We start from the raw sequence: 17,080 nt of genomic DNA, 5'->3' as shown, positions 1-17,080 counted from the left end.
TACTTTATTATTATTTTTTTACAGTTACAAATCACGGAAACAAGAGCAAAATATATATGTATGTAGGATTTTGAGGAGCAAGTGGACCACAGCTTGATCATACATGCTCCAGGGTCCTTACTCAGACTCATGGGTTCAGAGGCATTGAGCCTGGATTTTGTAAAAAAAACATAAACTCACCATCTGATGCACTATATATTCTTTTCCAAAACAGGCACAAGAACAGAAGTATGCAAACACAGAGCCCCAACTGATTAAAATGACAACCAATGTAATACATACTGAGAAGTGTAGAGAAAAGCCGAACCAAGCTGACTGGGCCTAACCTTGCAAAGCTACAGGGGTTCATCCACATGAAGTCCCTTTCCCCAAACTCATAAAAAGCAAAAAAATCCCCAACCACCAGGTGCAATGTATACAAAGTGTGTGTGTGCGTGCGCGTGTGCATAACTATTTGTACCAAAGTATATATATGTATTAATTGAGAAATGTTCCTTATTTGATCTTACCTGGATTTCCTGTTGTACTGGATCCTACAAGATCACTCCCACCCCCACCTCCATTTTAGTACTGCATAGTGCAAGGTTTGGAGTTTGTGTTAATGCCCTGGCCATAAAAGTTGAACTCCACAGAGCCCCAGATGAGATGAGTGAGTCTCACACCATACAAAGCTATGGCTTTAATAAGGCAGTTTGTAGATTTCAATTGGTTTGGGTCCCAGTAGGAAGTAAACAGAAGTTGATTTCTATTAAACCTCGTCACAACCTTCAGATTGAGAACTAGTATACGTAACAAAAATGGGCAAGTATCACAAATAGTTGATCTACTCCACATTTAACCTAGCTAAGCAGGGGGAATCTGAAAAGAAGTAAGAGCCATGCTCAATCAGGGCAATGACCCACCTTGTTCAGCATCCTGTTCTCCCAGTGGCCACCAGATGCTTCAGTGGGGAGCCTGCAAGCAGGAGTTGAGTGCAACAATGCTCTCCCTTCCTGTGGTTTCCAGCAACTGGTATTCCCAAGTATACTGTCTCCAAATAGTGGAGGCAGAGCATAGCCATCATGGCTAGTAGCCAAGTTTGACCAAAGCAGTGAGTGAACTTCACAATTGGTTGGGATTTGGGATAGTAAACTTGTTCTTATTTCACATCATGGGCATCCTTTAAAGGACAGCAATTCTCAAATTGGTTGGTGCAAAAATATCTGCATGCATTTTAACAAACCAGTCTACACATTTATTCTCCCAAGCCAAGTGGACTAGAGGTACATTTTAATATCTGTGTTGTAAGCCACTGCTAACAACAAAGAACGCCCCCCCCCCCAGCATCAGGAAGACTTTTGCTCTTCTACATTCATAATTGCCTTCCAGCAAAAGGCAAGAGCAGGTCTGAACTTGCAAGACAGAAAAGATGAACTTAAATAAAACAGAAAGGAAGATTTATTTATTTATTTATTACTTCCAGCACCAACTGTATCACCAAAATAGATCACTCCATTATGAAAACAGAGCCTCCAGATGGTGAATTCAGGAAAGAATTGAACAGGGAAAAATAAATAACTCTCAGGAAATTACTTTTCTGCTCCAAACTTCCATGAATCTCTACAGAGTTTTGTGACAAGTTTCTTTCTCATTAGATCGTAGCACAAAGCACCTGTATTACTGAGTTTATCTCTTTTTTGAGGTTTGACCAGTACTCTTAAATATCTGCTGCAAAGCAGGCACTTGCCTTGTGCCTTTGTAACTTGTGAAGGGTCAGATAGCTACCTGTTTAGGTCCCAAAGACATGTATGGCAGATCTCCCAGAAGCCAGACAGAATGATGCACGTTGACTCTCTTTCTGTTTCTCAACACACATCTTAAGAATGCACACCGAGAAAAATGAGAGGGGAAGTGATTTCCCCCACAAGGACATTCAAAGCAGAACTCACTCATGCAGAATTAATTTCCATGCCAACTAATTCCCCTTGGTGTGGTGTTCCTTGCAGGACTGACAAACCCTGGGCTTCCAACTCTTTCTCTTTCCAAGTGCATCAGCCATTGGGAAGTGACCCCAAATCACTTTGTAGGCCATTTTCTGCAGGATCGTGCAACATGGGGAATTTCTGTCCAAGTGGATGTAAATAATTGGTCTCTATTGAGGGCCTTGGCCCTCCAGAGGACACTTAACAACTGTGTGTTCCGACTTTAGCGCAGAATGATGGCAGCGTGTGTAAACGCTCCTTTATTAAGGGTGCTTTCCAGAAGAACAGCTGTATAAACACTGCCTGAGATTCTGCTTCATCTTGCTATCCTTGCCTGGCTGTGGACCACAGTGCTGAGAACTGAAGAGAACCCCAAAAGTCACTTCTGGAGGTCAAAGCAAAACTTCGGGAAGACTCAAAATGCTCTCAAGATTGAAAGGTCTCACTGACAGCAACCTGTCGACACAGCTCCCTGTCTCTCTTTTTCTCTCCTCTCTTGCCATAAGCAGCCACACGCAATTTGGCAGCCGTTTGCACCATCAGTGTTTATGATAATAACCATGCGTGCTTGAAAGCAGCAGGAAATTTTCAATATAACTATCATTAAGACAAAACACTTTAAATCAAAGCCATTACTGCTACTGAGAGTTAAAGCTCACAAGATTAGGCCGCTTTTTATCTTTATGAAAAATTCATAGAACAAGCTGCCAAACATCATTTTCCTGCTCGAGAGAGTAAATGATATAATAATATTTAATGCTGCCGATACAGATGAAAGTGGAGGCAGAAGCTGCGTGTAGTAATGTGTACATCAGGGAGACGCTGTCGAACAAGGAGCGCCGACACTCAGCACATGTAGCGCTGGGCATACAAGCCAACGGGAAACCTGCCGTTACCGTCTCCTACTTTTATACTTCAAAAACCAGCGGCTGTTCTTTGACGTTGCTTAGTTTGGGTTGCTAGTAGAGGTCCAACGTACAACGCTGGAGCTAAATGGGTCCAAAGCGTGCTTCAGAACTGTAAGGCTGGAAGGACCCAACAATAGGACATGCTCCCTGTGTGGGGCTTCCCTCAAGAGTGGCGGAGAAGCTGCAGGGAGCACGGAATGCAGCTGCCAGGTTGTTGACTGGAGCACCGGGACACACACATGTTCCACCTGTGCTGAGGGACCTGGACTGGCTGCCAGCTAGAGTCTGTGTCATGTTCAAAGTCTTGTTATTAACATATAAAGCCTTGGACAACCCTAGGCCACGTTACCTGAAAGACTGCTGCTATGGAGACTTGTAAGGACACTTATAGACAATTTGGAGGGAAATGGCTTGTGGAACCATACTGTACAGACTATCATAGTTCCCCACTGTTGCCTCTGCCTTATGGATTACCCTTTCCTCTGCCAGACGTTGCTTCAGCCACTTCCTCTTGCCTAGAGTTTCCCTGCCCCTTAAGACTGGACCCTGTTTTGACTAGAATTGGTTTTATCTGTTTTTATTATACAGTTTCGCTGTTTTTATGTTTGCAATTTTCTACATGGTTCAGAGATTTTAAATATTAAGTGGTTTAGAAATGCTTGTAAACAAGTAGAAACAGACAAGTGTGAAACGCCAAAATACTTTGGCAAAAAATGTCCCATTGTGCCTTCTGTGATTGACAAGGGTCAGGTATTGCCATGAGCCCTGTGGCCAGGTACCTAGCCCCCTGACTGGCTGGAAGAGGGAAATGCAGGCAGTTTGAGCCAAGCTACAACTCTGCAAACTGGCATCTTCCTGGTCCTGGAAGCCAGGTGATACCAAAGATTCTGTGGCTCTCCAGATGTTGCTGGACTTCAACTCCCATGAGCCCCAACCAGCCTGGATAATGTTCAGCGACTGATGGGAGTTGTAAGTCAGAGGTGGGAGCTGTTGTAGGTTTCCCATCCCTGGTGCAGGGTCAGTGCAGTACATGGCTGCTTAAATCTCTAGTTCCTCAGCAGTGGTCATGATCGACCAGTGTGACTAAGTTGCTTTGCCAAGCAAGCCCTCAATAACTTTACCAAAGGTTTCCTTGTTGCAGACTCAGGAAGAAAGTGTCATAATTTCCCCTAACACCTGCTGCAAACATTCTAGCTGAACACCCCCAGACGTTTCTACACATTACTCAATGGAAAGCCTTATTCTAAGACACCATGCAGCCACCATTTCTTACATTTTAAGGTGGGATACAAGACAGACAGACAAGACTCGCCTGCCCAGGGGAGATAATACCACACTGTCAGACTTTACCCAAAGATGATCTGACTGATTTTCTTTTTTATCTGAATCTTTCTTTCTTCAATAGAACTCAATGAGATTTATGTTGAGGTCCCAGTCAGTCTCCCATCCAGGCCCTAATGAGAGCCAGGCCTGCTTAGCTTCAGCAAGGCTGCTTCATCAGATGCCTTCAGATTTTAGGTCTAGTTGAAACTGGCATTTGGGATTGTGTTTGCGCAATCTGCCATGGGATTATAGACTGCCCAGTCATCATGCCAATTGTGCAGGTCACTCTCTAAAGCTTTAGCCAAGTGACCTGCAAAACTGGAATGCTGATTGGATCACAGGGCAGAAAGGCCTTTCTTAAGCAGATGGGGCTCAGTGTCTTTGAAAGCAAATTATATAGGATGATATGCCACTAAGAGCACATTTATGTAAATTTGGTGGTGCTTTCAAATCTTAGTAAGTTGAGAACTGCTGCTGACCCGCTGACCACAAGAATTCATCAACTTAAGAATGGATAAAAACATTGGGAGGATGCTTTGGAAACTCCTGCTACAATAAATCAAATTGGATAATTGCAGTGATTCTTTCTGACCACAAATACTTTGAATTAGTTAACTGCAAGATGAAGAAAACCTAAACCAACAAACAATAAAAACCCTAATACCATAAACAATAAATCCCACGAGAACACTTTCCTCCCTGAAACATACTCAAGTTGAACCCTTACCTTGCTAAGCATCTATTGATGCCCATAGGCATTCGAAAAAATGGTAAAAGGGGTTCCCAGGTATCAGGAAAGTGCAATATCATGGGGCACTCTGTGTACCACTTTGCCATCTGAACACACTCTTAAAAATCTGCTCATCTCTGGGTTCTCTCTTTTTATAAATGTATGAGCTAAGCAGCAGCAGCGCAGGGCATTGAAACAACTTGAAGAAAACAGGGAACATTCTTCACCTTCAACAAAGGTGAGGAGCCCTTGTTCTATAGAGGGCTGCGTTCCTTTGGGGGTCAGCTGGGGGAGGGTGTTGAATGCTAGTGGTGGCAGAACCAAAGAGAGCAGTGGATGAAGCTAGATACAAAGTGTGTGCATAGGGACCACTCATTTTCTCTTTCTATCACCCCTTCTCATCCCCTGCCTGATGGGCAACCAGGGAGAGGCAGATCACTCTTGCCCATGGTCTGCAGTGTCCCTTTCTTCTCCTTCTTTCATTTGTCTCCCTCTGTCTCTGCTTTCTCCCCTGGTTCTTCCTCCTCCAAACCTCCTCTTTCTTCCAACTTTCCCCACCAGCATGACATTAGACCAAGGGCTCCATGAGATGAGACGGAGGGCAACATGCATTAGGCTGGTTTGGTTGCAGGTTGCCCACCCACTGCCTAAAAGCAAACATCCATCATGATCCAAGGGCCTGTAAACATTCTAGTCTTAAATCTCTCATCTGCTACATGATGGTGGTCTCAGAAATGGATTTTGGGGCAAATGACCAGAGCCCCGCTCAGCAAAATGAGCAAGAGGGCTACAAAATGCAACATGACTAAACCTAAGATCTAAGAGGTGTGTCCGTGTATAAGGTTAGTAAGCCTAAAATTATCTAACTATGCTACTGGTGTCACTTCCACAATGTTGCTCTAAATAGGAAATAGTCTTGGTGTCCCTGTACAAAATGAAGACCACCTGGATTTTAGAGTCTGTTCAAAAGGTTAGAACATTCCTCTCTGCAAGCTTTGGAACATATTGATTGCTTCATGTAACATAACTGGGTAACATAATCACAAGGGAGGTTAAATGCAGCTCAAAGAGCCATTGTGCAGCTGGGTTCATGATACAGCTCAAAAGATATTCGGATACATTTGTAGAAGCTAAATCCCCATGGCATGTATAAAAAGAGCTGCAATCTCCAGGCTTTAGCATCCTGCTTTGTGGAATATGGACACAAGCCAGCGACAGCTAAGCAAGATCAAATCCCACTGAAATCCATACAATTCAAAAGGGTCAGTGGATGTAGGAGAAATGCCATACATCTATTGCTGCATAATGTGGTCAGAAAGGGTGGTGGTGTTACCAGTTGCATTTGTAGCTTAAGAGGAGCATCAACAAGAGGATACATGGGACAGAGGAATGGAGGACCATTGGCAAAGACTGAATCCAGAATACATACAGTGAAATGTAGTTTGCAAATATTGTTGATAGGTTGAGAATATGATTAAGAAAAGAGCTGTCTCTTGCAACTGGTTTCTATATGGAGATAGTGCATCAAAGAGTTTTGCACAGATCACATGGTGCTGAATTGTAGAAATGGCCAAAAATACTCCTGTTCCAGGTTGACAAGCCTTGTCTGTTGTGGCCTACAGAGAGGCCAGAATGAGAACTCAGGAGAGCAGGAAAGATGTGCACCTCTCAACTTGCATCAGTATTAGCCTCAAGATGGTTTGTCGTAAGATAGGAAGGATTTCCTCTTTCTCAAAGTTCTGCAAGGGACATAGCAACTGCAGTGTAGAGAGGGTGTGGGGGAATTGCTCTTTTGCCGTGTCAGACAGATGAGGCACCGGGGCATTTAGACAACTTCTTTAAAGCCACTAAAATGGCGATAGGCTGGGGCACTTTGACGTCTAAGTTAGCCACCCGTCCAAAGCCATAAGTATATTAGAAACAACTGCATCCTTAATAGCTGTTTTAGCTGAGTTTAAACTTGCACACTGATAAAGGATTGTCGACAAGTGATTGGGAACAGATTAACAAAATACTTGACACATAGCAAAGTATATAAAAAAAAACCCCTCACAAAATAAAATCCTGCACTCGCTCATGGAGGCAAATAAATACATTTCTCATCTTAGCTGTGATGTTTCATGAGCAATCAATATTTATAACCTAATCAAAACCTCCCATATTGCGAATTAAACACAGTGTCATTTTCAGATGGGGCCAGTGCCATCACACGCGAGGCCGTGCAAAGCTTCTCCAAGAGAAACGGCAATCAGGGCGCCAGTTCTTCTTGCAGCATTTGACAAAAGAGTTTCCACTTGAGGGGCTCATCTTTAATCATTACAAAAGCACAGAAGTTTAATCCATTTTTGATGTAAGTGCTAATAGCTCTGTGTCCTTGAAGTTCAAAGTGGTCTTCGTGCATGTCACTAATTAGCCAAGCAAGCAGCCAGTCTGCTCCCTCTCATGCTTCTAATTAGATCCTTAACAACAAACAAATGTCGACCTTTCAAATGCTGTGCTACATTTCTCTCTCTTTTTGTTACATAGTTTTGGAGGGCAGAAGATAACCATCCCCTCGGAAAAGCCTGCACCATATTTTGACATCTTGTCCAGATTATTATTATTTTTGAGTGAGTTTGGGGTGGGGAGAGAGAGAGAAGACAACAATCATAGAGGCTGGGGATTCCAAGGCAACCTGTCAAAATAGTTGACCGTGCCAATCAACTGGTCAGCCATTTTGTTTCTTGGAATAGAAGGAAGAAGTCAATGTCTGACAGAAACTTCAACCACTGGTTACCTGTTCCCCTTTTGAGCTGTTTGTTTCCCTTTTTTGTTTTTCATTTTTAGTTTTTTTGCCATTCGCCAGCATGACGATTGATGCCACTATATCATAAAGCATTTTGCTGTGTAGCTTCTTCACCTACAGCAATGGAAGCTGGTGATTTGCTGGTCATATTCTTATCATGGTGAATTTTGATTGCTAAAATAGCTACTCACGAAGCCACAATATATAGCATGTGCTCCTTATCTCACACCTGCATTCAAGAGCAGTCTGGACTCGTCCAATGAATAAAGAGGAGAAAGGAATATTCAGAATACTTATCTTTTGAATGTCTTATCTGATCGTGAGTGAGTCACTGAAAACAGTGGGCAGAACAAAGAGGTTACATGATCTTTAACACAAGTTGATAAAGTCCGGAATGAGCTGGTGATGGCATGCAACGGAATACAGCATGGTAAAAAGTGTGAAGTGGATTTCTGGAAGAAGGTGCCAGGTGAGGCCCAAGGTGCTTCCAAGGAATATCTCCCCAATCAGTGCCTTCACTGGGTTAAAAGGCAGCAGAATAAAGCTAAGCTGATGTGCTCTAGCCAGTGTTTCCCAACCTTGTGCCTCCAGCTGTTTTTGGACTACAATTCCCATCATCCCTTGCCACTGGTCTTGCTAGTCAGGGATGATGGGAGTTGTAGTTCAAAAACAGCTGGAGGCACAAGGTTGGGAAACACTAGTCTAGACCTTCACATGGTTGATTACTGCTGCCAGGTATCTGTTTGCCATTATATATAATCCCTCATCTGAAACCCAACTACCTCATCTTTCTTTGCCTGCTTTGCTTGCTGTGTTGAGGACAAATATGGGCCCTCCAAGGTAAGTGTCTATCTTAGTTTCACTAAGAGTAGGACTGCCATATGTCCGGACATAGCCAGAGTTTGACCCTTGTAAACAGTGCCTGGGAGGAAATTGCTGTAATGTCCGGGAAAATCCAGACATATGGCAACCCACACCCTAAGTGTAGATTTCGGTGGATTTCCTTAAAAATAGCTCAAGTTTTCTTTATTGTGATTTTGCTCGACAACTTTTGTGTCCGGATTTTTACTTTTTGAAATATGGCAGCCCTAACTAAGAGAGGCTCTGTATATTCTGTTGTTGCTCATCATGATGAAATTTTGGAGCCTGCAACACAGAGGATGTTCTTTATGCTCCAGTGCGAAGTCACAAGGATGGTGGAGAGAGAACAGAAGAGCAGAGACTGAGGAAGCTGCTGAAAGGGTGGCTGAGGCCAGGTTGCTGCCTTTTCTTATATATTGCTGTGTAAAAATGCCCTTCATGGCAACAGTGCTTTCTATATTCTCTATTTCTCAGGACTGAAATACCTCAAGGGCCACCTGCCTCCATATGAACTAACTCTGAAAACTTCATATATCTGCTGTCCAGCTCTGTTCAGAAGCCCAGCAGCCATTATAAGCGATACAACAACTCAACCTGGGTCAATATAGAATCATTTCCAAATCATTTGCCTTTTTTATCCGAAGGAATGGAATAATCTCTCTTACTTTTTCACTCTCGTTTTAGCAATGAGTCTTTTACTGCTACCTTTTTACCACTGGTGGCCAGATTTGCATTAATTGTTTACCACAGCCTGGACAGGCCTTTTATTAATATTAATGAGTGACTGGGAAGAAAGGGACCCTTTATTTTTAGCCTACTCTAATTGTGTAGTAATTATTCATCTACAAAACAAATGAGCCGAACTCCATTGCTATGGCAACTGAAACTCTGGCCTCCCACTGTAACGCATTAATAGGCTATTGTTCCTGTTAATTTTAAATTGAGGCCTTTTGTGCAGCTACAGATATGAAAAAGAGGCAAATTAAAATAAAACCGGGACTTAACCTCACATTTAAGTCAGAATGGTCATTGTCCAGGCATGGTTTTAAGAGAAAAGTCACTTGTTGAAATGCACTGTGGTCCACTAGGTATTATTTATTAGGGGTATTTAGATATACTGCTTTTCAGCAAAAAGTTCTAAAAAGGGTTTACATAGAAAAACAGGGCAACAACTTGAAAACAGTATTTTTAAAAAAAGATCCTGAAGTTTCCCCAATATTTTTATGGTTGGGATGTGGGTGGCGCTGTGGTCTAAACCAATGAGCCTAGGGCTTGCCGATCAGAAGGGTGGCGGTTCGAATCCCCGCGATGGGGTGAGCTCCCATTATTCAGGCCCTGCTCCTGCCAACCTAGCAGTTCGAAAGCATGTCAAAGTGCAAGTAGATAAATAGGTACCACTCTGGTGGGAGGTAAACGGCGTTTCTGTGTGCTGCTCTGGTTTCGCCAGAAGCGGCTTAGTCATGCTGGCCGCATGACCCAGAAAAACTGTCTGCGGACAAACGTTGGCCCCCTTGGCCAGTAAAGCGAGATGAGCGCCGAAACCCCAGAGTCGTTCGCAACTGGACTTAACTGTCAGGGGTGCTTTACCTTTACCTTTACCTTTAATAGGGTGCTACTCTTTGGGATGCGGGTGGCGCTGTGGGTAAAACCTCAGACCTAGGACTTGCCGATCATATGGTCGGCGGTTCGAATCCCCGTGGCGGGGTGAGCTCCCGTCTTTCGGACCCAGCTCCTGCCCACCTAGCAGTTCAAAAGCACCCCTAAGTGCAAGTAGATAAATAGGTACTGCTTTATAGCGGGAAGGTAAACGGCGTTTCCGTGTGCTGCGCTGGTGCTGGCTCGCCAGAGCAGCTTCATCACACTGGCCACGTGACCCGGAAGTGTCTCCGGACAGCGCTGGCTCCCGGCCTCTTAAGTGCGATGGGTGCACAACCCTAGAGTCGGACACGACTGGCCCGTACGGGCAGGGGTACCTTTACCTTTTACCTTTACTCTTTGCTGTGGACAATAAATAAAACCTGAATGTATGAAGGCATTGTTTGGACCCAGGAACTATCAATGGTCCTGGAAGAAATAAGCAGAACAATGACAAATGATGACTCTGCATCGGAAGTGGAGGGGAGATTATTTGTGGCTCTAATATATAGCTCTTGCATTGCTGAGCTAATATGAAAAATAGCAGGAAAAAGGTGAGCTCGCACTCATATTCACATGGGCAACGTTTATGCACAGAGGATTGCGTTCTGCAAAGAAAAGGCATGTTAAACTAATAACTGTGCATGCAAAACTGTTGGGATGTGCAAGGAGTCTTCCAATCTTCATCTTTATTATAGCATCTCTATGAGGTAAGGCATCCCTATTCTTAGCCTAAGGAAATTGAGACTGAGAGACAGCAGTTTGCCATCTCACAAACCTAGTTATTTGTATCTGACACTCTCTCAGAAAGATTCAGGGCAGCTGTGCTGTGGTTCCCTAGTGGTTTCCAATCTATAAAGTGTGGCCTGCTAAGTTTTAACTTGCATGAGTTCAAACATTACCTTAGTTGATCCCCCAATGTCCTGAGGGATTTGAACCCAAGTCTTTTGAGGTATGGATCCAACACTTGGTCTACCCTGGCTCTCCATCATTGTGCTTCTGCCTATATCTGAAGAAGTGCCTGAATAGCTTTTAGATTGCCAGAGCCCTCCTGGGACTATTATAATGGAAAATGGATAATGATTGCAGGAAAGAGAAAGAGAAGACCTCACTCTTCAGCTTTGTTCCATCAGGGAAAAATTGAGTTACATGAAGTGCCTGTTTCAGGGCTTGCCAAGAGTAGAGTAAAATTCATTCATGGAGCGAAAGAACCTTTTAGAGCCCCCTTTCCTCTGAACACATGATTAGTCTGTTTGGATCACAGGAGTGAAGTGAGGCACCCTGCAAGTCAGAGCGGGTTCCGTGGAAGAGTGTTTGCCCATTGAAAATAATTCCACTGATTGAGAAGACCATTAAAAGTTAGTGACTACATTCATTACAGATTAACTTATACCGTACTTAAGCCTGCTCTCCTGAGCTGGTCACTAATTGCGCTGGAGATGATTTATCAAGTGCCCTGGATTTTCTATTACAAAATAAGTGATTAAAAGCTAATACATTTTACCCACAATAGAATCAAGTAAAATTACTGCAGCCAGAGTCAGAACTTGGCCGCAGCATTCTCAGAACTGCTCAGTGTACAGGAGGGTTAGTGCTTCACTAAGAAAGAATGCTCTGCCCTTGAACGAAGAAAATAAATGGATGGGGTGCAGGTGGATGTCCCAGAACAGGTTCACAGGTAGCCAACTTCTATAATGGTAGGGGTTTTCCTCCAGTGAGCACCTCCAGAAGCTGAATGGAAGTCATTCTGCTTTAAGTTCTTTTTGAAAAATAATGCAGGAAAGCATTACTTGAAGGAAAGTAATTGTCGTATAACAGGGAGGGGCAAACCAGCATCACTAGAATTCTCTCTCTCACTCTACCTACTTAAGGGAACCTTCAGGGGCCTAATGATGGCACGTGTTGCAATTTATTTTTCTCTACTGATGTGTCACCCAGGCTCACAATGCCTTGCTGCAACCCTTTTAAAAAGAGGGTTGATTGGCTGATTGAGAAATGGGATCCATGGACGGTTTCCCTGCAGCGTTTAAAGAATTCTCAAACAAGCAGCAATCCTCAATGAAGTTAGCCAAAGCAAACTCCCCATGACACTTTTTCAGGCACAGAATATAGAAAGGTGCCTTACGCCAACACATTGGCCTATGTAGTTCAGGACTATATATGCTGATTGGTAGAGGTTCTCCATGGTTTCAGACTGAGGGGGAGCATCTTTTCCCAGTCCTGCCTGGGATTTAACCTGGGACCTTCTGCATCCAAAGTATGTGTTCTACTAAAGAGCCACATTGCACTTTGAGCAAGAGAGGAGCCCCAGTGACAAAGCATCAAGGTAACAAGTGAGTTTGACAGCAGGGCGAGAACACCAGGACAGCAAAATGTCTCACCTTTTTATCTATCAAAGCACAATTTTTCAAGTAAACAAATTCAATATGTAGCAACAGCAGGCATGCAGGCAGAAAGCCAGCAGGGGTTTGAGAGCTTTCCAGCGTACTACATAAAGAGCCACATCAGGGCTGGACTGACTGGAGTCAGATAGTTGCCTTGAGTGGTAGAAGCCCAAGAGGCAGCACCCAAAGCAGCAGAAAAGCAGCACCGGCAGCTGGCAAGATCTCAGCAGGTAGCTCTTGGACAGCATGAGATCTCCTAGGATTTCGGCAAGACCTTGCCAGAAGCCAGCGCTCTGCGGGTTGCCACCATGCCACACAAGTAAGGAAGGCTTGCAGGGCAGCGCATTCCCATTATGCCTCAAGTGGAGAAATGGGATGTGCCACCTGAGTCGCATGCATGACTCTCTGCGGGACATGTAAAGAAGAGGCTGTGTGCAGGCTGAGCTGAAGAGTCTCAATGTCTGGATCAGACCATGGCACCAGGGAGAGGGCATTGGGTTTCTTAGGCACTGGGGAATGTGTAGGGACAAGCCAGGCCAGGATGAAAAGGATCGTCTCCATTTGAACCAGATAGCTGGCACTTAAAAGTTAGCAGACCAGCTTTTAAATGTGGGGAAATTGACAGGAGCTGAGGACCGTCCAGTCTGGGGTGAACCATGCCTAAGGAACCAGGATAATCTTTTTTTCCCCTGGTGGTCCAAAAGGGGACAAGTAGAACTAGGCAATGGAAGTGCAGGGGGACACAAAAGCCATTCAAATATGTCAAAGTGCTGTGAGTTATATATGCTAGTTCAAGTGCTTGCTTTTAAAGGAAGAGCATAGATACAGTGGTGGAATGAAGAAAACCAATGGACACAGTTATCTCTGGATACAACCTACTATGGGAAGCACAAGGCAGGGAAGGGCGTACTAGGTTGTAGTGCCATTCTTTACATTAAAAGACCCTTTCTAAGCCTTAGCTTGGGACGCGGGTGGCGCTGTGGGTAAAACCTCAGCGCCTAGGACTTGCCGATCGTATGGTCGGCAGTTCGAATCCCCGCGGCGGGGTGCGCTCCCGTTGCTCGGTCCCAGGGCCTGCCAACCTAGCAGTTCGAAAGCACCCCCGGGTGCAAGTAGATAAATAGAGACCGCTTACCAGCGGGAAGGTAAACGGCGTTCTGTGTGCTGCGCTGGCTCGCCAGATGCAGCTTGTCACGCTGGCCATGTGACCCGGAAGTGTCTGCGGACCACGCTGGCTCCCGGCCTATAGAGTGAGATGAGCGCACAACCCTAGAGTCTGGCAAGACTGGCCCGTATGGGCAGGGGTACCTTTACCTTTTTAAGCCTTAGCTTAATATTTGGTCTACTGGATAACCCTCCGGCTCTGAACTTATGGACAAATCATTGCAGTCTCATTCTGCTGGCTAGGCAAATAGAAGCATTTATAGGACTAGGCAAATAGAAGGATTTATAGATGCATCTTCTTTTTACCACACTATAGACTGAAAATTAGTAGGTGCATTAAGATGCATTAAGATTTTCTCTTTCTATTGCATCAGCTGTCTAGGGCAGTGTTTCCCAACCTTGTGCCTCCAGCTGTTTTTGAACTACAACTCCCATCATCCCTGACTAGCAAGACCAGTGGCAAGGGATGATGGGAATTGTAGTCCAAAAACAGCTGGAGGCACAAGGTTGGGAAACACTGGTCTAGGGCTCCAGTTGTAATTATTGGGTCTTTCAGAGGAGAAAGAAATTCGAAAACCACTTGCTATCCCCCAGGTGGTGCTTGTTAACATTCTGACTACATGACTTGGATTAAATGTTATACACTTTTTAGACAGTAATATATATACATTTAAGTATCTAGGGCTTGCTTCAAGGTCTATCCCTTGGACTGTGAAGAAAACACAAGTGGCTATTCAAACTGTTCCAACATGTTGCTACAAATTCCCCCATCATCATTCTGTGTACACAAACCAACTGTTGCTCCCATCTTTTTTCTTTTTTTATTACTGCAATTTGCAAACAAGAGAGGTGCTTAATGACAAGACTAAATATTTGAAAGTACTGGAATTAAGTGTACGACGTGGATTGCTACTTCCCATGCAATTTTCCGCTTTGCTAACTTTTAGATACGTTACCCATCTAATTTTCCTGCATCACACATTTAACAGTGGGCCCCATTCCTTGTAGTAGATTTGCTGTTTAAGAGACAAGTTATATAATCATACCTCAAGTGCGTAAGATTTACAACTATACTGGCGCAATAAGGGAAGTGGGACACCTTCAATCAATGAAGGGTATGTACTTGTCCTCTGGGTCAACAACATGTGGAGGGGCGTATGTTTTACGATCTGTTAGAACAATCTTCTTAACTGCACAATGAAACAATATTTAGCGTACCTTATTTCTTCCAGTAACATATGCTGAGTTAACTGCTTGGATTTAACCGTCTACACTGAGCATGCTCGGTAAATTGAACACACTCCAAACCAGCAGTGCATCTTCAGGCAAGATGTCGAACTGGGTGGGAGGGGAACGGTGATGTACGCAATCTACTCTCAGCAGGATATGTGCTGACAAAACAGTAGCAGCCACAAACCAAATGTAATGTGGCATTCAGGACTTGAATTACCAGCTGCCAACCCTACCCACTGCTGCTCATTTGGAAAACAATTTTGAGAAGCTGAGTACAGAAAACTAGGTGCAAAAAAGAAAGAAAGAAAGAAATGCAGGGAGGGAGAAGAAGCAAAAGACGATTTTGCTGGTTTGATGAGGAAGATGATGAGACTTGCCTTGGGACACCTAATATTGACTGTTCATGAAATGTTCAGTAGTGCTTGAGGGGAGGAAAAACCAAAACATTATCCTAAAACTTGGCAATGTGGGAATGAATACAAACAGTGGCAAGTTTGTGGCGTAGCCAAATTTGCACTTTAGGATCTAAAACCAATTCCCTTGTGCCTCTGCATACTCTGACGGTTAGTCATTGTACATACTCTCCATGACTTAGGTCTCCAATGGACGGCTTTCCTGCTCTGCCGGCCTGGTTTAAGGCCTCCAAAAAGGATTCGGAGCGCTAATGCAGAATATTAAGAAGGTTAATGTTCTGTAGGAAGCCTTGAGTGTACAATGCTTGCTGAAATTAAACTTGGCCTCAAATCATAAAGCACTTACATATGAGTAACTCCCATTGGCTTAAGTGGGAACTACTCACAAGTAAGTGTATTTAGAATTAAAAGAAGGGTCACTTTTTTTCTTTTACAACGGTCAATTGACTACCCCCCGCCAGACCACCAAGGGCCCTTGCAGAATAATAAAATGTCCTGATTGAATTTGGTAGGCCCAAGTTTGGGAGATAATGATCACTGTACTATGCATCCAGGTGTTCAGCATTGCTCTACACAGGTTGACCTACACTTCCAATCAAACCGCGGCTACACTGCAACTGCCATGCTCTTTCGAGCCGACAAGAACCTATAATATCAACTCAACAATGCATGTTCTACAACTACGTCTACTGCTACCGGTTACAACTACGACAAGTGCATGCATTTAGTTCAGTCCCACAGATACATAACACTCTAAGAACAGGCAAGGGGAGATGTGAGATGTTTCACGAACAACAAGTGTTTTGTTTTATTAAGTAAGGGAAAGTAATTTTTAAAAAAACCAAAAGAGAGAAAGTGTACTAAAATAAACAAAAATAAATATATATTTTTAAAAAGAGAGAGAAAGAGAGAGAGAGAGACATTTTTCAAGAGTTGGATATGAGTCGTTTCTTAAACCGTTTCATCTTAACAAGCAAAAAAAACATGCAACCAGCTGCTACTAACAAGAAGCTGGACACAGAGAGAGGATTAATAGGTGTGGACAAACCTTCCTGCTGAGCGTGCTCAGAAGAGTGTTTGAGAGGAGTGCACGTCCCAGTGTAAGAGAGGCCGGAAAGAATGCCTCAGAGACACCCTCTCTCACAGCAGCCCCAACCAAGCAAGAGAGAAAACAACAAGAACATAACTGCTCACACTCACCATCAAGGTCAGTAGCTCATGTTATGAGATTGGTTATAGCTGGCAAGTATAAAGGACAGTAAGGAACTGGTGAACTCAGGATTTCAGAAGTAGGAGCAGGACTCTGGCCAAGGTGGAGGGGAGCAAGAAGGAACTCTGGGGGATCTTTCTGTTCGGGGGTTTTACCACTTGGTTCTTAGTGCAGTCACTCACAAGTGGTCAAGCAAGTAGACTTTGGTGCCTCCCCACGGCCAAGCAACAGAATCACTGGCCATCTCATTTTCCAGCCACGAGGGAAGAAACTAAAGCCACAGAACTATCTGGCTAATGCGTTTTAATTGCCAAATTTTATATTCCTTTAAAAAAACAAAGCAAAACCCTGAATTAACCCCGCTCCCCAACTTCACCTTTGTGAAATGAAGAAGCAAACAGCATTTTCAGGAAAGGGTGAAATCGGCTCAGTGTACTATTAACAGGGTAGAAGAACGGACATGGTGGTCTTCC

The 17,080-nt window shown here is 43.9% G+C and overlaps 1 protein-coding gene and 1 long non-coding RNA gene across 30 annotated transcripts in view; both read right to left on the bottom strand.

Moving 5' to 3' along the window:
- The window catches only part of MSI2 (musashi RNA binding protein 2), a 408,902-nt gene that overhangs the window by 26,578 nt on the left and 365,244 nt on the right, over positions 1 to 17,080 (bottom strand). The window lies entirely within an intron of this gene.
- LOC144325673 (uncharacterized) lies at positions 163 to 16,439 on the bottom strand. Its single transcript, XR_013390889.1, has 3 exons — positions 14,270 to 16,439; positions 13,902 to 14,125; positions 163 to 13,531 (listed from the first exon to the last, which is right to left on the bottom strand). It is a non-coding gene; the product is annotated as an uncharacterized LOC144325673 (long non-coding RNA).

The sequence above is a fragment of the Podarcis muralis genome, chromosome 15 (genome assembly GCF_964188315.1).
Source record: "Podarcis muralis chromosome 15, rPodMur119.hap1.1, whole genome shotgun sequence".
Lineage (NCBI taxonomy): Eukaryota > Metazoa > Chordata > Lepidosauria > Squamata > Lacertidae > Podarcis > Podarcis muralis.
Note: the sequence above shows the minus strand (reverse complement) of the source record. Positions and strands in the feature narration are given on the sequence as shown.